Genomic DNA, 24,283 nt, shown 5'->3' on the forward strand with positions numbered 1-24,283 from the left:
TGGTTTAATAGCTGCTTGGCTATACGATCATATTAGGAATCTTTTGATTGTGTAACCTCCTTGAAGATTTTTCAAGACCCGAGCATTGATGGCATTTCAGCACGAAATACCGAGGTGTACTTCCCTTATGAGTTTGATTGCTCATGTTTTACGCTTGTACAACAAAGGCAAGATCCTGTTCTTTCATGAGTTTTGGAATCATTTGTATCTCACTACTCCCAAGTACTCGATATTCCTCGGAATAATTGGAGGATAAGCACCTCCTTTCACGCAAATAGATACATTTTTCTAATAAATTACACATATACATGAAGACAAAAATATCTGCATACAATTAAAAATATTTACGGCCCCGAGATATTGGATCAGCGATCTGTGGCCTGCTGCCGGGCCTCACAGGTCATTGTGCCCTCCCGTCATAAGCTCGGCCTTTGTCAAATTGAGCTGACCTCATCGGATTAACTGCAGTAGGTATGTAAAATGAGCTGGTTACGTTTTTATTTGGGATATACGTTTGTATCATGAGATGTAAAATGAGCCGATTATGATGTAGGTACAATGTCGTCAAAACACACCAGATAAGCATAAGCTCTCTACTCAACGGGCACATACGTATGCTATAACCTTTATGCTCAACCTGGCAGTAAAAAGTATGACCTTTCCCTTCTGTACCCAGCCTTCGAATGCCAAGGACCGATGTATTGTTTACATTTATATAATTGTTATAAGTTAATTTACATCATAGTTTACATTATATAATTCTTATAATTTAGACGTGTTTCTTTCGATCCGTCTTTGTAAATCCGCAGGACATATAGAATGGGCTAGGTCGTGTGGTCTCGTCGTGGCTAACTTTGCTGCCTTATCTGCTTGTTCGTTCCGTGATGAAACGTGACCGGAACTCGGTGTCACGAATTAATGACTAATAAGCCATGTTTGGGGTTTGATCAAAAATATACTGCGAAAACGTATTATAGAGAAGGATAAAAATGCTGACAAATATGAGAAATGCCGTTGACAAAGCCGTAAGACGTATGACGACCTTACAATTCTACCCTCAATTAAAACTACTTATTTGAAAACGAAATAACTACAATATAACAGACTACTATTCGCGATTTTCTTACGTCCCAAAGGTATTGTACCACTCTACCTTAGTTCCTCTGGGCAATCTGTCCCCAAATTGGGGTCCAACTTTCTGGACGACAGGTACAGACAAAGGAGAGCGAAGATGAAGGGTCTGTTTTACTTTGGCCAAGAAAGCAATTAAAAAAAAAAATTTTTGCCAATAATAAAGTTATATTACCTAAACCTATAATTTTATTTAACTTTAATTTGGAGGTAAATGTCACGAGAGACTTTGTCCGGAAACTTCTGCGTAGTCCTGTATATTATATTGTAGAGCTATTAATAAATTATATTTTATTACTGTTGAAGACTGTAGAGTGAAAAATAAAAATAATTTGTATTGTGTATTATTATTTCGTAAAAGTATGCCTAGTCTCACCGAAAACGAAAACAAACCCCAGGGGGAGCAGATCTGACAGATTCGTGGAGGGGAGTGAGTTTTATTGCATGTAATTAAAAAAAGCGGAGTGACTATCACTGAGTCTTTATGTAACTCATACTCTGTTTTGCGTGCCTTTGTGGCCCGTGTTTGCGCGTCTGTATGTGTAGATAGAAAGATAAAAAAGGCGTTTTTCGTTTCCCAGTTGTACAATTAAATCCCTCGATGATGAAGGATGACAGGATGTATGAATTATTTTCAGCCGGGAGTTTATTACTTTTATTTTGATATGTTTTGAAAAGAGATGGAGACGGCGGTCATCTAGCGATTCGGCGCGCGTGTCGAAACAGCATGCAATTCACGTATGAGCTAATACTTTAAAGATGACTCTGACATTTATCAAGGTTTAATGATCTTATCCGCTTTGAATACGGCAAGGCTATTTCTTATAATCGATTGGAAACACTCATATCTCGTTTCCAAACAGTTTGGACCTTCTTGTCTTCTATACGATCAATCATTTCTAAATAATGACGACGCGATTGCTAAATTCTGCATTTCAAATTAACAAAGATGTTGGATAAGAGTTAAACTACGTTTACAACAACGAGCATTATTATAGTAATGAATGAACGAGTTAAAAATCTAATGTTTAATTTATCGCGAGCTTTATTCCTCTCCGTTGAATATTCAGAATTAGAAGAGCCATCGAATGCAAAGCGATAAGTTTGCTGGAAACAGGCGAACCGACACCTACTCGTCGAGAATAAATTACCGCAGCAATGAAACATATTGTTTACGGAAATTAAGTTAGAATATTATCAAAAACAAAATAATAATAAATATTTATTTAGAAAAAACGCAAAACACAAATATCATATTAACATTACCTTGATTTTACAAGTACTAAACGATTTCTCGATAACTTGTTTTTCAATTACGAAACAGAAACTGGCTTCAATTCGTGTCGACCTCTTCCGAAAGCTTTTCCGCTTTGGCTCGAGTATATGGAAGTTTTAATTTATTCATGTTTTATATATATATATACGATCGAACTAGCAAAATATTTCAATAATTGTGTGGGGGTGGTTCTTGTATAATAAAAAGAAATGTATACAATATAAGGAAAATAATATATTTAAAAAAACGTTCTTTTTGCATGGAACAAACTGAAGTACTATTTACAATGTACGAGAAACTTTCGTTTTCTTGTACCACACTAATCAACGAAGAATGCAATACGCAGACATTAAATTTAAAAAAAATCAAAAACCAAATGAAATTAGAAATTGGTATACCTTAAATGTTTCACTATGGCACGAAAGTGAAAATTTAATATATCGTTCTACCAGTGCACTTTTTTCAGGATTGTATTATCTCCTCCTCGAATCTTTTTGCGATGATCGGCCACAATACACGTTCCTATCTTAAGAACGGTCATCACAACTGGACTAACGAAACTTTTCATTCCGTTTGCACTTCGGACGATGCATTTAATTCATAGTTAATTATATTGGAGAACTGCATTGTTCGAACAAGTAGAACACGTTGAAATGTTTTCTTCGTAAAATGTATTTTCCAAAAATCATCTCGGAATGTTGGGAATTTTGGGGAAACGGACTCGTCGGAGCCGAATTCGGATTGTACCCCTTCGAAAGCCGAGCTTTTTTACTGCTCATTATCCGAGCCTTCAAATTACGCCGGATGCGGAACGATGCGCTTAACCCTTCTGTAAATTAAAAGAAGCGTTGTCATCCGGGGTCCTTTTCGATGAGGCCAAGGTCGGAAAAACGAAGTGAAAAAAAAGCTAAGCAAAAAGAAACCTTCGTTCAAGCATTCATCCTGTTCTTCTAATTGTTTTTTATCGTTTAATGGAGCTTTTGTGTTTATATAGGGTAAGTAGACTGAACCACAGGAAGTCCGTCCGTTTCACTGCGCTTCAAAACACTTCACCCATCTTAAAAAAAACCTTTTCTAATTTACAATATGAGCTTAAAATTGCAATCTAGTGGCCTTCAGCAACTGTTAATCAATATGAACTTAAGTAAAATTTGCCCTTCCTCGTACTGTTTTGAGGGTTTGTTTCGTAAATACAAATAATATAATTTGTTGTGCCAATTTAATCAGGCCAAATTAAAAAAATAAACATTAAAAAATATTCAGTTTTTAAACGTTGAATAATAACAAATTATAAATTAAACAATTAATATACATTCTATTTATTGTAATAATTTTTCGGAGAAAATGGTAACTCTAGTATAATCTATATTAATACATTTATTCATGAACGATAAAATTGGATTATATATATAAGTTCACTAATTTCGTGGTCCGCTTGACCAATTAATACATTACAATTGATTAAGGTTTTTAGTTGAGATGAACAAAAGTTAATGGCACGAGAGGAATTCGAACCCACGACCTTCGGCTTGATACGCCGCTGCTCTACCACCTGAGCTATCGTGACCTCGATCCACTCGGACATCAACTCCCCATCTNATGATTAAAATGAAGTACACTTCACTAAAGCTCTCCGTCGCCATTTCAATTGTCGTCGAGAATCCAAACCGATTACACGACATTTGAAAAATGGCAAAAGGAGGGAAAACTCATAAGGTGGGGTTGAGATGGTGAGTTGATGTCCGAGTGGATCGAGGTCACGATAGCTCAGGTGGTAGAGCAGCGGCGTATCAAGCCGAAGGTCGTGGGTTCGAATTCCTCTCGTGCCATTAACTTTTTTTCATCTCAACTAAAAACCTTAATTAATTGTAATATATATATAAGATCAAATCTACATATGTATAGAGTTGGGCCTAAACTTCTCGCAGTCCTTCGGAGTTCCTTCCAGCTTTGTAATTTACAATAAATCGTAGGCAGGCCTCCAGAATCACCCAATCCGAGGCTGGTAGACCTGGGTCTTATCCGTCCAGCCACCAAGACGGGTACTGTCAACATCTAGGTCAACTCAACCCCCAATGCATAATCCAAACCCATTCACATTCTCATTCATTCTTAAATAATTACTTAAAACATTCGTTTTACGTACCATTCACTCAGTTAGGGTAGTGGAGTACTCGACATTCCTCTATCGTGGTATATAACTAACTTAATAGAGGGCCGATGCGATCAATATTCTGCCATAGGTCCTCCTACACTTCACATTCGTGCTCATTCACTTTCGTTATTTGCTAGGGACACAAAGCTAAATACAGTAAAAACAACCCAGTTTCCTCCACGAATACAGATTACACGGTACAGATTTTCGGATTTTCGCGAACCTACAGTAAAATTCACTAGTTTTCGTGGTCCGCGTGACGAATTAATATCTTTCAATTAATGGCAAAAAGGCAGGAAAATTCAAAAGATGGGGTTGAGATGGGAAATTAGTAGATCGAAGTTACGAAAATCAAATGGTAGAGCAGCGGCGTATCTAGCTGAAGGTCGTGGGTTCGAATCCCGCTCCTGACATTGACTTTTTTATCTTACAGTAAAATATTCAGCTCCCCGTCAAAATTACGCTACCAGCCAAAATTCGATTTCACCATTGTTTTCAGCGTAAACAATCCTTCAAAATGATGTGTCAGGATGTGTAGGGTCGTATTTGAAATTTCGAAGTTGAACTGAGACTGAGGTACCCATATAATGTTCCTCCAAACAAGTTAAACATTTGAAACTAGACTAAAAAAAATTAAAAACATATTTTTATTTATTTTCATAGCGTCATTGGTTATCCTGTACATATATCTGATTTTGGTGTTTTCCCAGTTAGTTTTTGGTTAACGATTGAAACATGGGTTTTTACGTCAATAATATTGGGTTGTCCGGAAAATAATGCAGGATTTTGGTATTAAACAAAAAAAAAGAAACTAGTTACTTTAAAGCAATGTTCTTTAATCAAAATAATTTCCCATACTCTCAATACATTTCTCCCAACGTGTTGGTAACTTATTAATTCCGTCTGAGTAGAATTCAGAATTTTTAGAATTGATAAAGTCAATAAATGCATTTTCCAGTTCCGTTTGATTTTTGAATATTATGTGTTGTAAGTAGTGGTCCAGGTGTCTAAAAAAATGGTAGTCAGTAGGCGAGAGGTCCGGAGAGTAGGGTGGGTGAGGCAAAGTTTCATAGCCAAGCTCCAATAATTTTTGTGACGTTACACGTGACACATGTGGTCGAGCGTTGTCATGCAACAAAATGGGCCCTTTCCGATTGACCAAAGAGGGCTTCATTACTGCCAATTTCTGATGCATGGTATTAATTTGGTTACAGTATGATTCAGCATTGATGGTTTCGCCAGGATTTAAGAAGCTGTAGTGTATTAAACCAAATGAAGCCCACCATACCGTAACCATTACCTTTTTTTGATGAGTTGGGGGCTTTGGAAAATGTATTGGAGCTTCTCCTTTGTCGAGCCACTGTCCAGAATCCACTTTTCGTCACATGTAACAATTCTGGCCAGAAATGGGTCATTTTTGTTTCGACAAAGAAGTGATGCACAAACATCAAAGCGCTGATTTTTTTGGCGATCGTTTAATGAGTGTGGAACCCAATTTTCGAGTTTTTTCACTTTTCCAATCGCCTTGAGGTGGTCAGCGACGGTCGTTTTACTGACTTTGAGTTGCTCTGCAAGTTCTCGAACAGTTGTTTTGGGGTTTTCTTCCACCACTGATCGCAGAACATCATCATTAAGAGAGGAAGGCCTTCCACGACCTTCTTCATCTTCAAGGCTGAAATCTCCCTCCCGAAATTTTTTAAACCACCTTTGCACAGTGCACTCATTAACACAACCCTCGCCCCAGACTTGGTTAATGTTTCTAGCCGTTTGGGCTCCGCTTCGGCCGAGTTTAAACTCGTAAAAGAAAATCGTACGAAATTCTCGCTTTGACATTATAAGGATGACTGAATTATTTCCAAGTAGCGGAATGCTACAGAGAAACAAACAATATCATTTGGAAGAGGATTAATAAGTGTTGACATTCATACAAATGAGTAATCCTGTAAACGTAAACAGAATATTTTATATAGATTTTTTTAAATGAAAACTTAAAATCCTGCATTATTTTCCGGACAACCCGATATTAATTTAAAACTAATTACAAGAAAATTCTACAATATAATATTAGTAGTCGCAATCGTTTACTGGGTTTGAAAAATGTATCTTGGTTATGTACAATTTAGGATCAAGGATTATTCTTGGACAAATCATAACATTTCCGATTCACCAAAATTCTTTTTTAACTTGCACGAATTGCGGAAGAATATTTCTTTCTGTTAGGTTTTCGTTCGTTCCTGAACCAATTCTGAGACATTGGAGTGAAACTTACACGAAGGCTAGGAAGTCTGGGTCGAGTGTGTGTATCGAGAGGTGGATCTCCCCTTTCACTTTGATCGAACTGTGTGTTTAAATTTCACTTAATGACGTATACGTGTACGATAGAAAATTCGAGAGTAAATATTGTTAAAGGACCTTTCTAAGGATCGGCTCTGTCTATTTGCTGAGGGGTCTCTTCTTTTTCGGTTTCATCGGCTATAGAATTGGCTCTTAACTCGGTAGGAGTCCTAATACAATTTCTCCCATTATAATCCTCCAGCATTGAAAGGGACGGGGAGAGGGTGCCTATATCTGCTTATACAGCCCTATCCTTCCTCCTGAGTGTGTAGGGAGTTCAACGGCCCTCAGGACCTAGATATCATTTCGTCCCCACATTACTTCTGTCCTTCTCGACGAGGGGAGCCCTTGGAAAATTATGAGATCCTCTTTTTCCAAGGAGGCTAACCGAGCAGGGAGATAAATCTGATAAGGGAAATATCTGAGACGGACTTTAACATAACTTTTGGCGTCTTATTATGCATGACTTTAATCCAATCACGCTCTACATTGCACAATGCACAGATTAGCAATGAAAATGTGAAACGTTGTAATATTCAAATATTATTAATTTAGTGTTCAAACTGCGAGAGTTTTTCGAAAATAATCAGTTAATCTTACATGTAACGTGGTAATTACCGATTTCGGTGGAATATTCCACCAAATTATATGTCCATCATATTATAATTTTTAGACGTATATAATTACGATCTTTACCAGCTTTAACTACATCTTTAGGAACTCACAAAAGATTGAATGAACGATTCCTCGGTATTTTCTTTTTCAAAAACGTGTTTGTTCTATCGATAGACATGCTAATTTCAAAAGTAAAACTTTATATTAACACTGGATTAACGCCTAAATTGCCTTGAAATTTTTCCGTGAATGTGTTGATGTTTTGAACCTGTAGTTTGAATGATGCGTCTGATAGACCAGAACAGCGAGGATAGGGCAACTAGGTAAACAGACTAGAGTGAACTGTTTAATCTTGGTGAAAAAACTGGAAAAGGTAAGAGTACTGTTGAACCCTTTTGGGGATGGATCGATTACGATATTAATTATGTTAATAAAATAAAAATAGTTCCATGATGTTGAACAATTTTCGTCCCCATCCACGCCTCCCTGTTCAAACATAACTTCATTGATAGTTACTGGTCTGATTTCGAGTTTAATTCTAATGAAGCTCCTATCCTAGCCATCGATCAAAAACAAACTTACAATCTACAAAACGCTAGTACAACCGATTTGGACATGCGGAATAGAACTGTGGGGCACCGTTAAGCCTTCCAATATCCAACGTCTTCAATCTGTTCAATCTAAAGTCTTCAGGTCTGTTATAAATGCCTATTTTATCTCCAATACTACCCTCCACAACGACCTTAAAAAATCCTATTTATCCAAAAATTAATTCTCCAAAAATTTACCATGTTCTACATTAATCTCTCCCATCGGCCTAACAATCTCGCCCAAGCTTGTGCAACATAACCCATCCCTACATCCCATAATCGACTCCAGAGAAAATGGCCCAGCGACCTCCTTCCTGAGGAGTAGGCAGTGAAGTTTAATTTGCGAAGTGAAGTGGGACAAATATTTATTATTTGCTTCCATCAATGTAAATATGTAAATATATTTATGTTTATATGTAGAAGTTTATAAGATGTATCACAAAATTAAATATTGAAATCATAATTTGCAGATTGTAAAAAAATCTGGGATCCCTGAATTGCCCTTAAAGAAATACTGTTATTCCCTGTCAGAACTTCTCTCTATTCGGTTTAGTCAATCCTTGAGGAATGGGACCTTTCCAGTATTAAAAAAAAGTGAGTGTAGGAATATTGAAAACTATTGCCAAATGCTCTACAATATCTAAGATTACGGACTCCATAGTGGCTGACGTATTGAGCCTTTCATTAAGGCATGTTATTTTCAGCAACAACATGATTTCATAAAAGGATGATCTAGTATAACCAACTTGGTTCTTTATAAGGATTTCTTTCTTAATCATTTGGAAAACGGCCATTGTGTTCATTCTGTTTAGACGAAATTTTCTAAGGCCTTCGACCCTGTGGACGGATTAATCTTGGTGGAAAAAACTGGAGAAACTAGGAGTAGGTAATCTCTATTATATCATATATATTATAATTATTTCGATTCTTTTCTGTCGGGGAGATCCTTTATAAAAATAAGCGTCGGGGAAGGATTTATCGGCCCTTGTTTTATATCGACTCAAGTATTCCCCAGGATTCTCATTCCGAGCCAGTATTGTTTCTGATAGTTTTCAATGATGTTGGATCGCTCATTAGCAACTCCAGATTTTCAATTTAAGCTGACGATCTAAAATCTTTCTCCCATCTTCCTCAAATGAGCAATGTAGTTTTCTGCATGAGAATCTGGACGCTTTCGGTTCTTGGTGCGACAATAATAACCTTAAATTAAATGAAATTGAATTTAAGGCCACACGATTTTACAAGAAAGAGGTCGCGAATGAACTTGACTTGTTTGGCTACAAATTCAATGTTCATCCCATTGACGACGTCGGCTTCCATCTCCGACTTTGAGGTAATTTAAACTGCGATTTTCGTAACCACATGTGAAGCTGTTCAACAAAAGCATTTAAAAACTTAGACTTCATTAAAAGGCAGACGGTATATTTAAAATTTTATTTGCAATAAAGGCCCTCTACCAATCACTTTTTTTTTGTCTTTTGGAGTATCCGAGTATTATTTGGTCGGCCAATAATAATCTTGCCTGTCAGTCATTTGACCCGCTTGAATTGCAATAATATAAATAAATAAATCTCACATTGTTTTACAAATTTCATTAATAGTGAATATCTATAAAAAGATTTTAGTGGTAATGTGGGTTTGTCCGTTATTGACGTGTTGAAAAAAAAGACAAGGTGAATGAACATAAATGCGGCACCTTTCCTCACATTCCCGTCCGTGTCCGTGTTGACCTTTAGAGGAATTTTTCCTTGTGGACCAAAATAACCAAAGTCGATTGAAAATTCCGCTGTGCGAACTTAGAGGAAAATCCTTAAGTTTTCCATTTACCCTTTGGCTTCGGGGGGCAGATAGCCGCGTGGAGTTTCCGAGAAAATAGAATACCTCTCTCCTTATCCGAGTTTGGAAGGACCGACCTCCCTCATCTTATCGCACGCATCGGCTTACCTTTTCCCTCTCCGAGGAGAGATTGATTACAAGGGGTGCAGCGATAAAAGATTTTTCCTTGAAAGTGCTTATTTTTCGCCCCGTGGAACAGTCAATACAGAGATTTACTTGTAGCGAAGATTGTCAGGTTTCAATAAATGCATTTTGTCGGGTTGCAGTATGCCGCGGATTTTTCCTTCGAGAATCTACTCTTGTCAAGTAAATAATTTCCCTTATTTGATATAACAAAGCGATTCATGATTTAAAGAGCAAATGTTTGCATAGACAGGGTGGACGAACATTTAACTTATTTGCCTCTTAAATTTTGAACATATTTAGTTATTTACGAATAGTCGATTATTACGGAACCTTTGCTGTAGATATTCTCATTTCAATGCAAAATGATCTGGAGATCAAGGCGACGTCGAAGAGGGGGCGATGTCAAGGACTACCGGCTGTAAAAGAATTATTTGTTTACCCTACGTGAAAAAATTTAATTAGTTTGAGGAAGATTCGAGACATTAACAAATAGAATTCTGTGGCTATTTCCATCTCTGACCAAAGAGATATTTTTCCAAGGCGCAACGTCATGGTTCAAGGCATTCTTGTGCAATACAGACTCGGTTCTCGCATATTCAGGCGTAATAATTATTTCTCAATAACGAAGTAGGCGGTAGTTTTGTATCAAGGAAAATAAAATTATACTGATTTATATATTATTTTTTGAAAAAATTGAAAAAAAGGACCTACACAGGAAGACGTCTTACAGTATTATTCAGAAAATTAAAAGTAGATAATCATTTATAAATTGGAGAAGATTTTGATTGAAGCGTGAATAAAATAACAAATAAGAGTATGTATACAATTTACACGATGAAATTACGAAGGTGAACGATTTTGCTTCGAAGCCTAAGGTAGTCGACCATTATACCGTGCAGTTACACGCACGAAGCACTTTGATGGGAAATGCATGGCCGGTGAGTTTGCATTAAATTCAACATGCCTTTAACAAATATTTAAGGACTAGGTCACTAAGTTAAAAGTGATATAAAGCTAATGATTTTCAATATAATTATTCAGAAATCGTGAGATGCGGTCTGGTGTGATGTAGGTTTCAGGAAACATTTTCTTTATCGTGCCAACGTTTCGATCTTTATTGAGATCATCTTCAGGGCCTGGGATTTACAAACATTGTTTACATTTAACAAATACATTTAGGATGTGAAAAAGTGAATTTATACAATGCAAAATATTTTTTTTTATATTCAATCAAAGTATTTCTACTCACTCAAAGTGTTTGTCTTCTGTCTAATTGTGCCATTCTTGCGTGTCGTGTTTAGAGTGCCAGTGAAAACAGCAATATCTCATCTTTGAAGATGATTTATTTGCTCGTTTGAATGGGAGGGATTGGCTCAAGCTAAAGATCTATTGCAGCGTGACCTGGAATTACTTATATAAAATATATTATAAACGAGTTTAATTTTTGTTCAATTTTACTTTATAACTGACAAAGGGACGACTAGGTTGATGGGTCACGGATTTTGGCCAAACATTTTTTGGTGATTATACACTCCAAAAATCGGACACGTATCAGCCATTTGTATTAAATAGGCCTTGGTTTCGCAAAAAAATTGAAAGTTGAAATTTTCCATTCTTTCATATTTTTATTTTGCCGTTCTACTGGCTTAAATCAATTGTGTGAATATATGGATTTACATTAAATTAACCTGTTAATTTCTTACAAATATTTTTTTTGTATATTATCTTATAAAAATATTTTACATATTTTAATTGTACATACTTCGTTAAAAAGTTAAATTTAAAAACAATGATTTATATTTAGATCTCTCCAGAGGTACTAAAACGAAATTGCATATAGTTTCACGAAAAAAAAAATTCTATGACCTAGTTTACTACAATATTTAGTTTTAAGTAATTTTTTGGTTATTGATAAACATTGGTAGCTTTAACAATATTTTTATTGCAATATAGATAAGAAATGCTGTAAAATGATATATTTACAGTATAGTTGATTTAAGCAAGTAGAACCGCGAAATAAAACTATTAAAAAACGGAAAATTTCAACTTGCAAAAAATTTTCTTGGCAAAACCAGGGCCTATTCACAAGATGTGGCGGATATGTGTGCGATATTTTCGAGTGTAAAATCACGAACAAAAGTTTGGTCCAAATCCGTAACCTACCAAACTGGTTGTCCCATTGTAAGATATACTAGCTATTTCGCGTTTCGCTTTGTATTACTTTTTATCTTTTTTCAGTAAATATTTTGATCCTTACTCATTGAAACATAGAATATCGAACTGAACTTGTGGGTTGAATAAGATTCAATAAATTCACGCTAACTATTGTAATTCACAATTCACTATAACACCAATAGTAAAAATTAATGCACATTACCACATTGCAGATGGTCAAATCGGGAATTAATTCATCATCTGTTAACGTCTTTTTGCTTGTAGAGAAGTTCCTTACGAGACTTGCGTCTATAACAACAAACTCCATACGGTGAACTTTACTTCAAAGGAAAAGTCCCCGCCCCCGATGTGCCGGAGTAACTCTGCCTTCATAGACGCAGAAGGTGCCTGGCCATTCTTCTTATAATTAACAGTAGCAATATAGTGACACAATTCAAGAGTTTATTTACCCTGTTTTGTATTTCGTAAACAAAAGATGGCTTTTGGAATTTCTTTTAATTCTAGTTAGATTTGAAAAAGTGTGTGGTTTTTCTTTATGATTAAAAGCAACTTAATATGTTCTATTGATTGTGAACATTTTTTTTTTAATATTTGAAATGTTTTAATAATTTAATATATTCGTCATTGAAAAAACTTCTGTAGTAGATATAATTTGTATAAAAAGAAATTTGAGCTCTTATCTGCATAATAATTGAACTTATTTGTGCAAAGCTTAGCAAAGGTCGGAAAGGGTGCGGAAAACTGCGAAGTTTTAAAAAATTCATAAGGCTCCCCTTCTCGCAGATTGCACAACACGTCTTGTCTGCTAAACATGAGATGTTAAACCCCGAACTCATTCATATCAAGTTTTCTTCGCCTGTTTGCCCTCTTTGCCGCCCCTGAAGTGAGACACCGATGGAAAAAAATCACCCAACATCTCCAGAATCCTCGGCGATCCCTTTCCTTTGGACACTTTCTAGAAAAAAACGTTTCCAGGGTGCTGTATAGAGTTGCGATCCCCTGAAGAGAAATTCCCCTGCATACAATCAAAACTAAGTATAAACCTTTATAGTTTGCATACGTTTGTAATTTGAAACAATTTTATTGAAATACATAGAGCATCACGATTCCGTGTATTAACTGTTTTAATAAGATTGGGCAATAGATTGCAAACTTGAACGAAGGGGACATCTGTAATCCTAATCTTCGGTGGTTAACGGGATCAAGGGCTTCAGGATTAACGATCCCATTTGACTCCAATTTGTTAAACAAACGACCGCGTCTCGTGTCCAACCCTTGATTATTTGCTTAAGGATCCAGAGAAAACAAGGCCTATTTGCCTCCCACTCAGCGCGATATTATTGGTTTTATAATTCAAAGGATTCTTGATCCACTGTTTGTCGAGTCAACAGGGGAAAGCTTCTGCGGTCCATTTAAAACGGGGTGCTGTTTGACTGGACGTTAAAAAGGTTGCGCGGATTCCCTTTTATTCCATTTTGTTTCTTCAGCATATCGTTCTTTCCACTGTTTGAAGCCAAGAGCCAATACGTAAAAGAAGGGTCAACAAGAGCATCCTTCGAATATTTGTATCGAATAACTCAGGAAAAGGCATTCCTCACTGCTCAGGCGAACGTTGAAAAAAAGCCCTTGGTAGACTGTCCCTTCATTATTTTTGTTAGAGCTTGGAATGCTTAACACATTATATATTTATTTAATTCCCCTGTAAAAAGCATTATCATTTTCAAAAAGCTATCGCCGATCAACTCTAAAGGTTGTTAAATAAATCTATGAACACTGTTGGAAAAATTTAACGTACCACTCAATTTATTTAGTTTAAAATTAAATCCATTATCTTTCTACATTAGTTAAAGATAATTAAGCCGATCGTAGTTAAAATCAACTTAAAAAAAATGCTTTATTTACTTCCTTTGTTTACCTTTGTATTAATCACATTTCCACAAAAAGTAGATTTCTGCCCTTCGATTCCGCTACGTCTAAAGTTCGCTTTCAGTTAATCTTTTTCCTTCGTGGTTATTATTCTTATTCTTACACTTTTTTCAATGGCTCTAGTCAGGCGTTGAGTTTCAAGTGTCAGTGTCATAAAATTATTAGAGGAAGGATACAGCTAAGTCTAGAATAGGAAGGGTTCTTCGGTGCTTTGGTTATACAGGGCTTCGCAGAGTCGACCTACTTCTACGGACGAGAGACACGTTAGATTCATGCGCTATCAGGCTGTCCAAAACCGCATCATTATGAGAAATGTGATAAGACAAGGCCGAAATGTTTCGATTTCCTCCAGGACTGTAAGAAGAAGGTCAATGAAAATAACCTCAGGGCACAGCACTCGATTCGTGGACCTCTTCTTACCACAGCTCAAAAAATGTCTATGTGTCATGGATATTGGAAAACTGTGGATGAGCCTCTTTACAGATGAGGCGAGAGTTGGCCTCAAATCTTCAGATGGGCTTAATTTCATATGGAGACCCTCAGGTATAGTTAAACTAACATACCTATTTAATGCTGCGATCAGACTGAAATATGTTCCTAGCATCTGAAAATTCGCAGAAGTCGTTATGATAAAAAAAAACCAGGAAAACCGGCGAACGAGGTGAAATCATATAGACCAATATCGCTACTACCAGCAGTGTCTAAACTCTTCGAAAAGTTATTATTAAAACGAATAAAACACATCGTTGAAAAAAAGAAAATCATTCCTGACCACCAATTTGGATTCCGAGCAAGACACTCAACAATAGACCCAATTCACCGAGTAACGGAAGTAATAGAAAAATCTCTCGAAGAAAAACAAATTTGTTCTGCTATCTTCCTTGATGTCTCACAAGCTTTTGACAAGGTCCGGCACGAAGGACTCGTCAATAAACTAAAAGGTATACTACCAAAGCAGTATGTCGATATTATCAGTTCCTACCTAACTGACAGACTGTTTAGAGTCAAACAAGAAGATCAATATTCAAAATTAAAAACAATAAATGCAGGAGTGCCACAAGGTAGCATATTAGGTCCACTGCTTTACTTGTTAAACACCAGTGATTTTCCGAAAATAGATGGAGTAAAAATTGCAACGTTTGCATATGACATAGCGGTGATATCACTAGGACCGACTATCACCCACTCAACCAAAATCCTCCAAAATGTATGTAATAAGATAAACGAATGGACAAAAAAACGGAAAATCAAGCTAAATCAACATAAATCAGTTCATCTAATCTTTACAAACAAAAAGGTGGACCATGTTCCGTCGCTCATAATCGATGGAACTACTATACCATACAGCAATACAGCTAAATATCTGGGAATGAGCTTAGATGCCAAGCTGAGATGGAAAGAACACGTGAAGAAAAAAAGGACAGAAATAGGTTTAAGGTATAGACAACTATACTGGTTGATAGGACGTGGCTCCAATCTTGCTATACAAAATAAAATATTATTATATAAACAAGGTATAAAGCCTATGTGGACATATGATATTCAACTATGGGGTTGTACCAAACACAGCAATATCAAAATCATACAAACACTCCAAAATAAAATCTTACATAACATGGTCAATGCACCTTGGTACATAAGGAATAAGGACTTACATAGGGATCTTAAGATCCCTGAAGTCACGGCGGAAATACAAAGATTTACCGCCAAACACCAGGCTCGCCTCAGCCAGCACGAGAATGTGGAAGCGACTAAACTCTTACATTACCGAAACACGGTCAGAAGATTAAAAAGAACAAAGCCATATGAACTTGTGTATTTATAAGTGAATAGTAAATAGTGAAATGTAAATCTTATTGTACCAATGGGTTTATAAGAATGTAAACATTTATTTATTCTATAATATTATTGTAAAATTAATGGTTGGTCTAATAAGACCAGTTTTAATAAATAAATTTAATAAAAAAAAAAAATGGAGACCCTCAGGAGAAAGAACACCCCATGCTGTATGGTTCTTCTCGTGACATTCCACGGTGGGTCAATAATGTTCTGGTGTGGCATTTTCTTAGAAGCCCGCACAGAATTGGAATTGAAGATCTCTAACTACACAGAGGTACTTAAAACACATAATCGAAGAACATTTAGTGCCATTTGCCCCCCACATCGGTGAGAGATTCTTTCTAATGCAGGATAATGCCGTGCCCCATAGAGCACAAATTGTGAATGACTACCTGAATGAGGTTGGAATTGAGTGTTGATGTGGCTAGCTCGAAGTCAGGATTTGAACCCAATCAAACACATTTGGAATCAACTTAACCGACGAGTACGACAGCGAATCCCAGGCCTTAGCACCTTATAAGAGTTTGAAACGGCTGTTCTTGACGAATGGGGAAGAATTCCTCAGGCTTTTATCAGAAATCTTTTCCAAGGAATGCAAAGGAGCGTAACGGTCGTGATTTGCCAGGGGGTGGAAATACTCCTCGATAGAAAGGGGACAAAAAATTTTTAAAAACATTTTTATTTGTATTTTCTTTTTTTTTTTACTCAATAATTGTTCTTTAGAATTCGGTAATGATTATTTTTAAATGTCTTATTTTTACAACCAAACCTTTGTTTGGTATGTAAAATACAAATAAACCGAAATACATTAAAATTTAAGGATGGGGCATTAATTTTGTCCATCAGTGTATAAAGCATAATATTTCCTCAACTTTCTTAAAAGTTTATAAGACGGGACAAATTTTAAAAGAAATATCTTCATTTTTCAAATTTGTCTTTTATTTGAATTGAAGTAATAAAAAATGTTTTTGTTGGAAATACTTTTTCAAACCGTCGTGATTGCACTGGTAGTTTAGCAATAGTAAACACGTATTGTTGCACACTATTTATGATGAAATAGTAAAACATTGACCGCTTTAACTAATAATCTTTACCTTAAGATAATGCCAAATGATTTAAAATAAAATGATGAGGATAATCATCAACTCTCTAAAATTGACTACAGGTTTTCTTTTTTCTTTTCTCGTTTTCTATTTTACATAAATGATTGATTTTGTAGTATGAATTGGTTTTAAATCCGTGCTACCTTTACAGCATACAACAGGTTCAAACATGCGTTCGTTAATAAAAGTGAAATGTCAATCTTTTTTCTCTTTTTTCACTTGCGACGTTCCCAGTTTACGTTTCAAAATGTTTCTATTCAATCGAATGTTGTAACGCAGTACTTTGTACACAACGATTATGATAGAAGTAACTTTAACGAACCTACGAACTAGTACCCCATTTTAATAGTCTAATAGTCGTGCGGATAGTTTGCATAGTGTCTGTTTATTTAATTGGACCATTTCTGTAGTGCGGCTTCGGTTCATTAAGGATCAATTACCGACGCGTTTAGTAGTCCAATTAGCACGGAATACCACGGATAACCCTATAAATTGCTTGGAAATGTAAACCGAATGACCCATCAAGGTCTTGCTAGACGGGTAGACCTTGGGTTCTCACGACCGTACGAGTGAGCAACATTCCAACGGCTCGCTTATCTACAAAATAAATGAAAAAATTTCTCAAGTCGCACCAGATCGTTACGCAAATAGGGTCGCACCCTTCATTGAAAGTTAATGCGTCTTTAGCCGGTCGTTTAGAAAGTGCCGATTCTGGTTAACTGCCCGCTCCACATAAACTATCCCCAGCCGGCCTACTTTGCAGGCCTTGAAGCCTCTCGAAATATTTTAGGGAAAATGGCGCAAAATGATTGGTGATCCTGTTTCGGCTCAGGAGAAAAGATTTCGCCCGTGTCATCGTCGAATAAAATCTCGCAAGAGTAGTTCCAATGTATTGGACTTGGCCTTAATTTTCATTCAAAAACTTTCTACACCCTTTAAGGCAAAGACGCGGGCCGAGATTATCTAAATTGCTTATTTAAAATTTGTAGCGCTTAATTATGTCAGATCACTGTAATTTCAAGTATATAAGTATAACCTCTATTAATGACTTTCTCTGATATTCCTTTCTCTGTAGACTAGATTTCTTGAAGCATCCTGTTGGTTTGAAAAAAATGTTTCGGCTTACACTATAAAATATTCAACATTTGCCACAGTGATCTTTATTGTTACGGGGGGGGGGCGTTTAGATTGTAGTCGGAACGATTAACAGGATGACTACTCTTGCATTTTTGGTCTGTCAGACGCGTTTCAGCATAGTGATATCTTTCAGTAGTTCGTCTATTCTTTAAAAAAAAATTGGCAAAAAACGTGACTTTTTAAATCATCTTTTATTCTGTCAATGTATTTGATGAATTAAGTCAGGATTGTTGTTTTCTCACTTTCGCACATTGTTCACAATAAATCTCGTACACTCGCAGATATTGCCATCAATCCAGACCCCGATCCAAAACAAAGCCGACGTCAAAAATAAATAAATCCCGACATCCCCTTTTCACCCTTCATGTTTGGAAAAAACCGCTCAACCTTTTAGACGCGACCAAACCACCTTCGATAAGAATATGTTTTGTGCTAGAACCTGGTATTGAAAATTAGTTTTACTTTTATTTTTTCCATGCAAGGGATCTTTAAGTTTATGACCACTTTTAATATTTTCTCCGGTAAATTTCATTCCAAATTCCAAGGACAAAAGGTGGGATTCGAATCCAGAACCACTACAACCATTAGAACCACTACCTTGGCTATACGAGAATCTGATGCCTAACGACCCGGCCACCGTAGACCCAAAAAGTAGATTCATGTGTTAATGAAAGATAAATATATTCTATTCCTGCCATTTATGCGGGCCAATATATAGTATGATATATATTTACATTCCTGCAATACTTCATGTTACTCTATCTGGAGGAAGTCTTTCAACTTTCCCAAGAGTTTTTGATCACTTCTTTCCTGCCGCAATGTGGGTTATTATTAATTACCTTAGTCGAAACCTTCAAAACGTGCTGAAAGTATATGTTATTACTATATTACATACGTTTATGTATAATAAGGTAATAAGAATTTAACATAGCAACATAACATAAATTTTATATACTTAATTAAATTACTTATTGTCTTAAACATTGTTTATGTTGCGATCGTTTATTTTATAGATTATATTTCATACATTATACTCATTTTTTAAACTCAATATGAAAAAAATGCTATATATTTTTATGATTAAATTTTAAAATATACATATAGATAACGACTACAAAGTAAGTTTTAAATGCATCATAGAACAAATATGCAAATGAACGCATAATGTGCAATCAAAATTCAGTAGTAAAAAATTAATATCAATAAAGTTCAACAAATTAATTTTTTTCGTTTTAATTCAACACCGCATCGCTATATCGCAAAGTTTTTTCCTTCAGGATATACCTTTTGTCATCCAGAATATGCTTCGAAATAGAAAACATCCCTTTTTTATTTAACTTTCTTTTTGACTTTTAAACTTAAGGTATTACGATCTTAACGGCCATTATTATTTTTTGTACGTAGTTCTGCTTTGCTCCCAAGCGGAAGAAAGACTGAGAAATGAAAAGTGAAAAATACGCAAGTGATGAGCGGTTGGCCGGATGTCGAACATAAAACAATTTCTTGGAAAATTCTAGGCATTGAAAGTTGATAACTTGGAGGAAGCACATTATAAATTTTGTCATCCTCAATTCGTTTACTCAATACTGTTTTTTTACTGTGTAAAACGTTTTTGTTCACAGTAAATCAATAAAATATATAAGTATTTAGGCATAAGTTTACAATTAAAACGAAAAATCAAATAAAATATATGTACCACGGCATTGCAATAAACCGTCTACCGGGCTTGACCAGATTATACAAAATATACATAGAAAATAATTAGAAAAAGAAAAATAGCCTTAAAAGAAGGTATCAAAGTAATAACTGAAACTACTACATACTCCGGTATCGAAGGGAACAGGAATGCCGGGCTTAAGGCGAGATTTTGTTGTAGAGTTGAGGAACTCTAATAGATGTGCGTACCTAAAAAGGAAATGCGCAATTTAGAGTACCTAGAACGCACCCAACAAATGAAACAAGTCCTTTACATCCCCAGATACGCATACCACGCATTGTTCATCCACCCGCTCTATCCATGGTGTATGCTTTAAATAAAGTAGCTCTCCTCGTAATTTAAAAATGCAAGCAATTGAGACAACAGCAAACCGCTTGAATGGCAGCTAGAAGGCGCCACATAATAAAGCAAGGGTTCAGATGAGGCTACAGAGAAAATGGGTAGAAGAAGCCGAAGAAACGCCAACTGGCTAGCTGAACCTACTCTTGCTAATAAAGTAGAAAATTTAACTCAATACTGTTAACCAATAAAAATTATGCATTTTCAAGTTTTTAATTATTTAAAAAAAAAAAAAATAAAACATCAAAAATTTGGAAAAACGCTATTTGGTGCAATAAACCGTAAAAATGTGTAATTTCTTGTAAAATAAGAGAACTGTCAAAACAACGTCATTTCCATGATTCCAATTTCTGTCTTGATTTCATTGCAATCGGAGTTTAAAAAAAAGATGTAATTGCACGGAAATCCGGTCTTTAGCTGCTATTTTAGAGCAGGTATAGAAAAAAGAAATCAATCATTTCCTAGCGTTTCAAACCTTAACTCATCTTCTGAGTCCAAAAAATGCCTAAAAATGGTACAATGTAATTAATGTTTTTGTAATCCAAACAATATGTACAAACATTTACTTAAAAAGTCGCAACTTACCGGTGGAAGTTTAGGTTGAAGAAAACATCAACACCAGTAGCAAGTACATAGAAACTAAATGAACCCCCCCCCCCCCAGGAGGATCGATGCTATCCATCAGTCAAAAGCAAATTTTCGAAAAATTTAGCACAATTTATTATTTAACTATTAACTGAATTAGCTTCTGACATGAATATTTCAAACTATTTCTTCTCAAATGGTGAGTAGCACTAAAATATGTTGTTTCGCAAAACCAAAACACTGGCAAACCTATGAAAAACAGATTTCATTTATTACGGGTCGTAGATTATCTCATCCCTGATACTCTCGGTATCGATTAATCTATTCATGTAATTTTTGACATAATAGCATATACAATTGTTTAATATTTATTATTGCAGCATATAAAACCATAATTACGCTACTATTATTTATATATTGAACACCTTCCAGGCTATCTTCGTTTGACTCTTATCGACTAATCCATTAATAATAGCCAGCAAGGAACAAAAACATCAAGGAAAATCAATCCCCAAGGCTAATTTATGTTTAAACTAAAAACTTCTCTTAACAAAAACATACCTAATCTTCTAATCTGATCGTTAAGGGACAATCAATTTTGGATTAGGCCCAAAAAAGCTTGTAGGAATTTATACGAAGAAATTCCATTTCATTTCTGAGACCTTTAAGAAACGATCGGTGAAGAAGCCGTGAGATGCGAAAAGTTTCCTAGCTGAAATCGACCCGTCCAGGCATCCTCCCCCCCAGACAAACCGGCAAGCATAAACCCCAAGGTATGCATATGCATGAAGAGGAAGTATCTCTAGTTCCACTTGCTGACTCAACCCTTTAACACAATTGGGAAGAACAAGGAAAATAGCGCGAAGGCGAGGGTGCCGCCGACGCAATCATTAAGGAGAACTAAGGGAATCACAGATGGCCCCCTAACTGCCTATCTACACTTTCTTAACTGCTTTAGAGGCTAATTTGACTTTTAACAGTTATCTTTGTTACGTTATTGCTCTTTTGTAATAGTAATGTAACAGATCAGAAACGACCAACACCCACGGAATTAAACATAAATCAATTTTCAAAAAGCAATCCGAATTCCTCGATAGATTGTACATTTTGGTATTTCAGAACTAGGTTATTTAACTTGGATTTCCACAGATACTTTATATATTAAACTTTTCTCCTTCCGAGTTATTTGAGGTATGCCATTGCGAAGCGGAGTGGCGCTCGATGGCCTTGGCATTATTATGATGTAAACAACCGGGATTGTTAAAATCGTCCCGGCGTGAGTAATCTCTTTAAAAAAGACTTTATTAATCGAAACATCAAGAAAAACAACTTTGATATATTCACGGTTTTGAAATTCTTCTTCTACTATAAGGAGAATATCTGACATTATAATTTTTTAACTACGCCCCGAGGAATGTCAGAAGAGTATTCTGGGGTAGTGTGTCGATGTCTGGTTGGTGATTGTAATTTATTAGCGTAAATGCAGGGGCAGATCCCTAATTATCGTAAGGAAAGACTGCAAAAAATGAAATACGACATCCCGAATGGCTTATGGGCGGCCTTGAGGCACGGTAGCAGGTACAGATCGCTGATTCAATATCTTGGTGACATAAATATTTTTAATTGTTTATAGATATTTGTACCTTTATGTATGTGATATGTGTTATTTATTGAAAGGAATATATTTATTTGCGGGAATCGAGGGGGCTTATCCCCCAATTACCTCGAGGAATATCTTAGTAGTACTATGGGGTAGTGAGTACAGATGGCTCCAACTGACATGAAAGGACAGGATCAGGCGTTTTTTGTACAAGCATAAAACAAGAGCTATAAAACTCTTATGGGAGAAGTACACTCGGTATTTCAAGCTGAAATGCCGTCAATGCTTGTGCCTTGGAAAATCGGCAAAAGTACTAATATGATCGAATAGCCAAGCAGCTATTAAACCATTAACATGTAAAAAATCATATTAGAACTAGGCAATGCAACCACAATCTCCAAAGCCTGGGGAAGAACAACGTGTTGATATCTTTGGTATCAACACACAAACAATTTTGGGTAACAAAAAAGGAGATACACTGACCACTGGAGGATAAGTAAAGCCATATATGGCTCTGAAGCACATACTTGGGACAACAAATCAAACATAGAATCTTCCATCACAGAATGGATCAATAAAAGACAAAAACACAGATATAGGAATTCTAGCGACAGTCAATCAGCAGTATTCTTTAAAAGAATGATCGAATGAACAGACTGAAATAAGGAACTAGGAATGTACAATAAGCCGGATGCCTGCCGTGCTCGGGGAACCCCCTACCTCCTAATCTCGTTTCAACATCATCATCATTATAATCTGGGGTAGTGATAATGAATGCGTGAAAATAATTTATTAGCGTGAATGGAGGGGACATATCCCCAATTACCCCGAGGAATATCAGTACTCTGGGGAGGAGTGAATACTACCTAGACCATGTTTTTATCTTGTTTCTGTATATTTGTGTTTGTTATTTGTGTTATTATTATATTATTATTTATTTGATCCACAATTGAAGAAGCCCTGAAGGGCAGAGAGGCAACAGTCAATGCCCTAGTACACCTTCGAATCCCGCTCTTTACACTTTTTCATCTGGACCAAGATCTTAGAAAAAAAAGAGTAATTAATTGAAATAATTAATATGGTAAATTATGGCCTCTAAACATGTATGGATTAATATAATAATTAAAGAAGTAATCAGGTCGCTAACAGCTCCCAGTGGCCACTTCGTAAGTCACTGAGAATCGAATCCTGATTACATAGCTTTTGAAAAATGGCAAAAAGAGGGAAAATTAGAAAGGTTGTAGGTTTTGATGGGGAGTTGGTGTCCCGGTCGATTGAAGTCACGATAGCTCAAGTGGTTAGAGTGGCGTATTGAGATGAAGGTCGTGGGTTCGAATTCCGCTCGTGACACTTGCTTTTCCATCTGAACCTACATTAAACTTAATTATTACTGCTAAATGCTGTTATTAATGTCGATCAATCCATGGTTAGCTGACTCTTCGGAGTAAAGGGGCCCGCGGTGGTGAGTGGTTGGGCGTCCGACTCGTATTTGCTACGCTAGCGGTCCTGGGTTCGAATCACAGCACAGCTCATGGCTTTTTAGTAAAGTCTAGTATGAAAGCAGTATTGTAATGTGGTTTGACTCCTCGACCGCGACATTTAACTATTGCTGGACGTTAAGCCCTCCTGTACAAAAATTCATTTAATCTAACTAGAAATACTCGATTTTTCACGGTATTTTTTGACTCTGTTATCCTTGCCGAGCCTATCGTTACCCAACCATTCATACCCGTATAAATCGATCTTATAACTCGTAAATATACAATTTTTTTTTAGATAACGTGACAGGAGTATAAATG

General features: G+C 36.1%; 1 protein-coding gene across 3 annotated transcripts in view; it reads left to right on the forward strand.

Annotated features, from left to right (window-relative positions):
- The window catches only part of LOC106672348 (brain-specific angiogenesis inhibitor 1-associated protein 2), a 264,724-nt gene that overhangs the window by 76,512 nt on the left and 163,929 nt on the right, over window positions 1–24,283 (forward strand). The window lies entirely within an intron of this gene.

This window comes from Cimex lectularius, unplaced genomic scaffold (assembly GCF_000648675.2).
Source record: "Cimex lectularius strain Harlan isolate CLEC.00 unplaced genomic scaffold, Clec_2.1 scaffold230, whole genome shotgun sequence".
Taxonomy (NCBI): Eukaryota; Metazoa; Arthropoda; class Insecta; order Hemiptera; family Cimicidae; genus Cimex; species Cimex lectularius.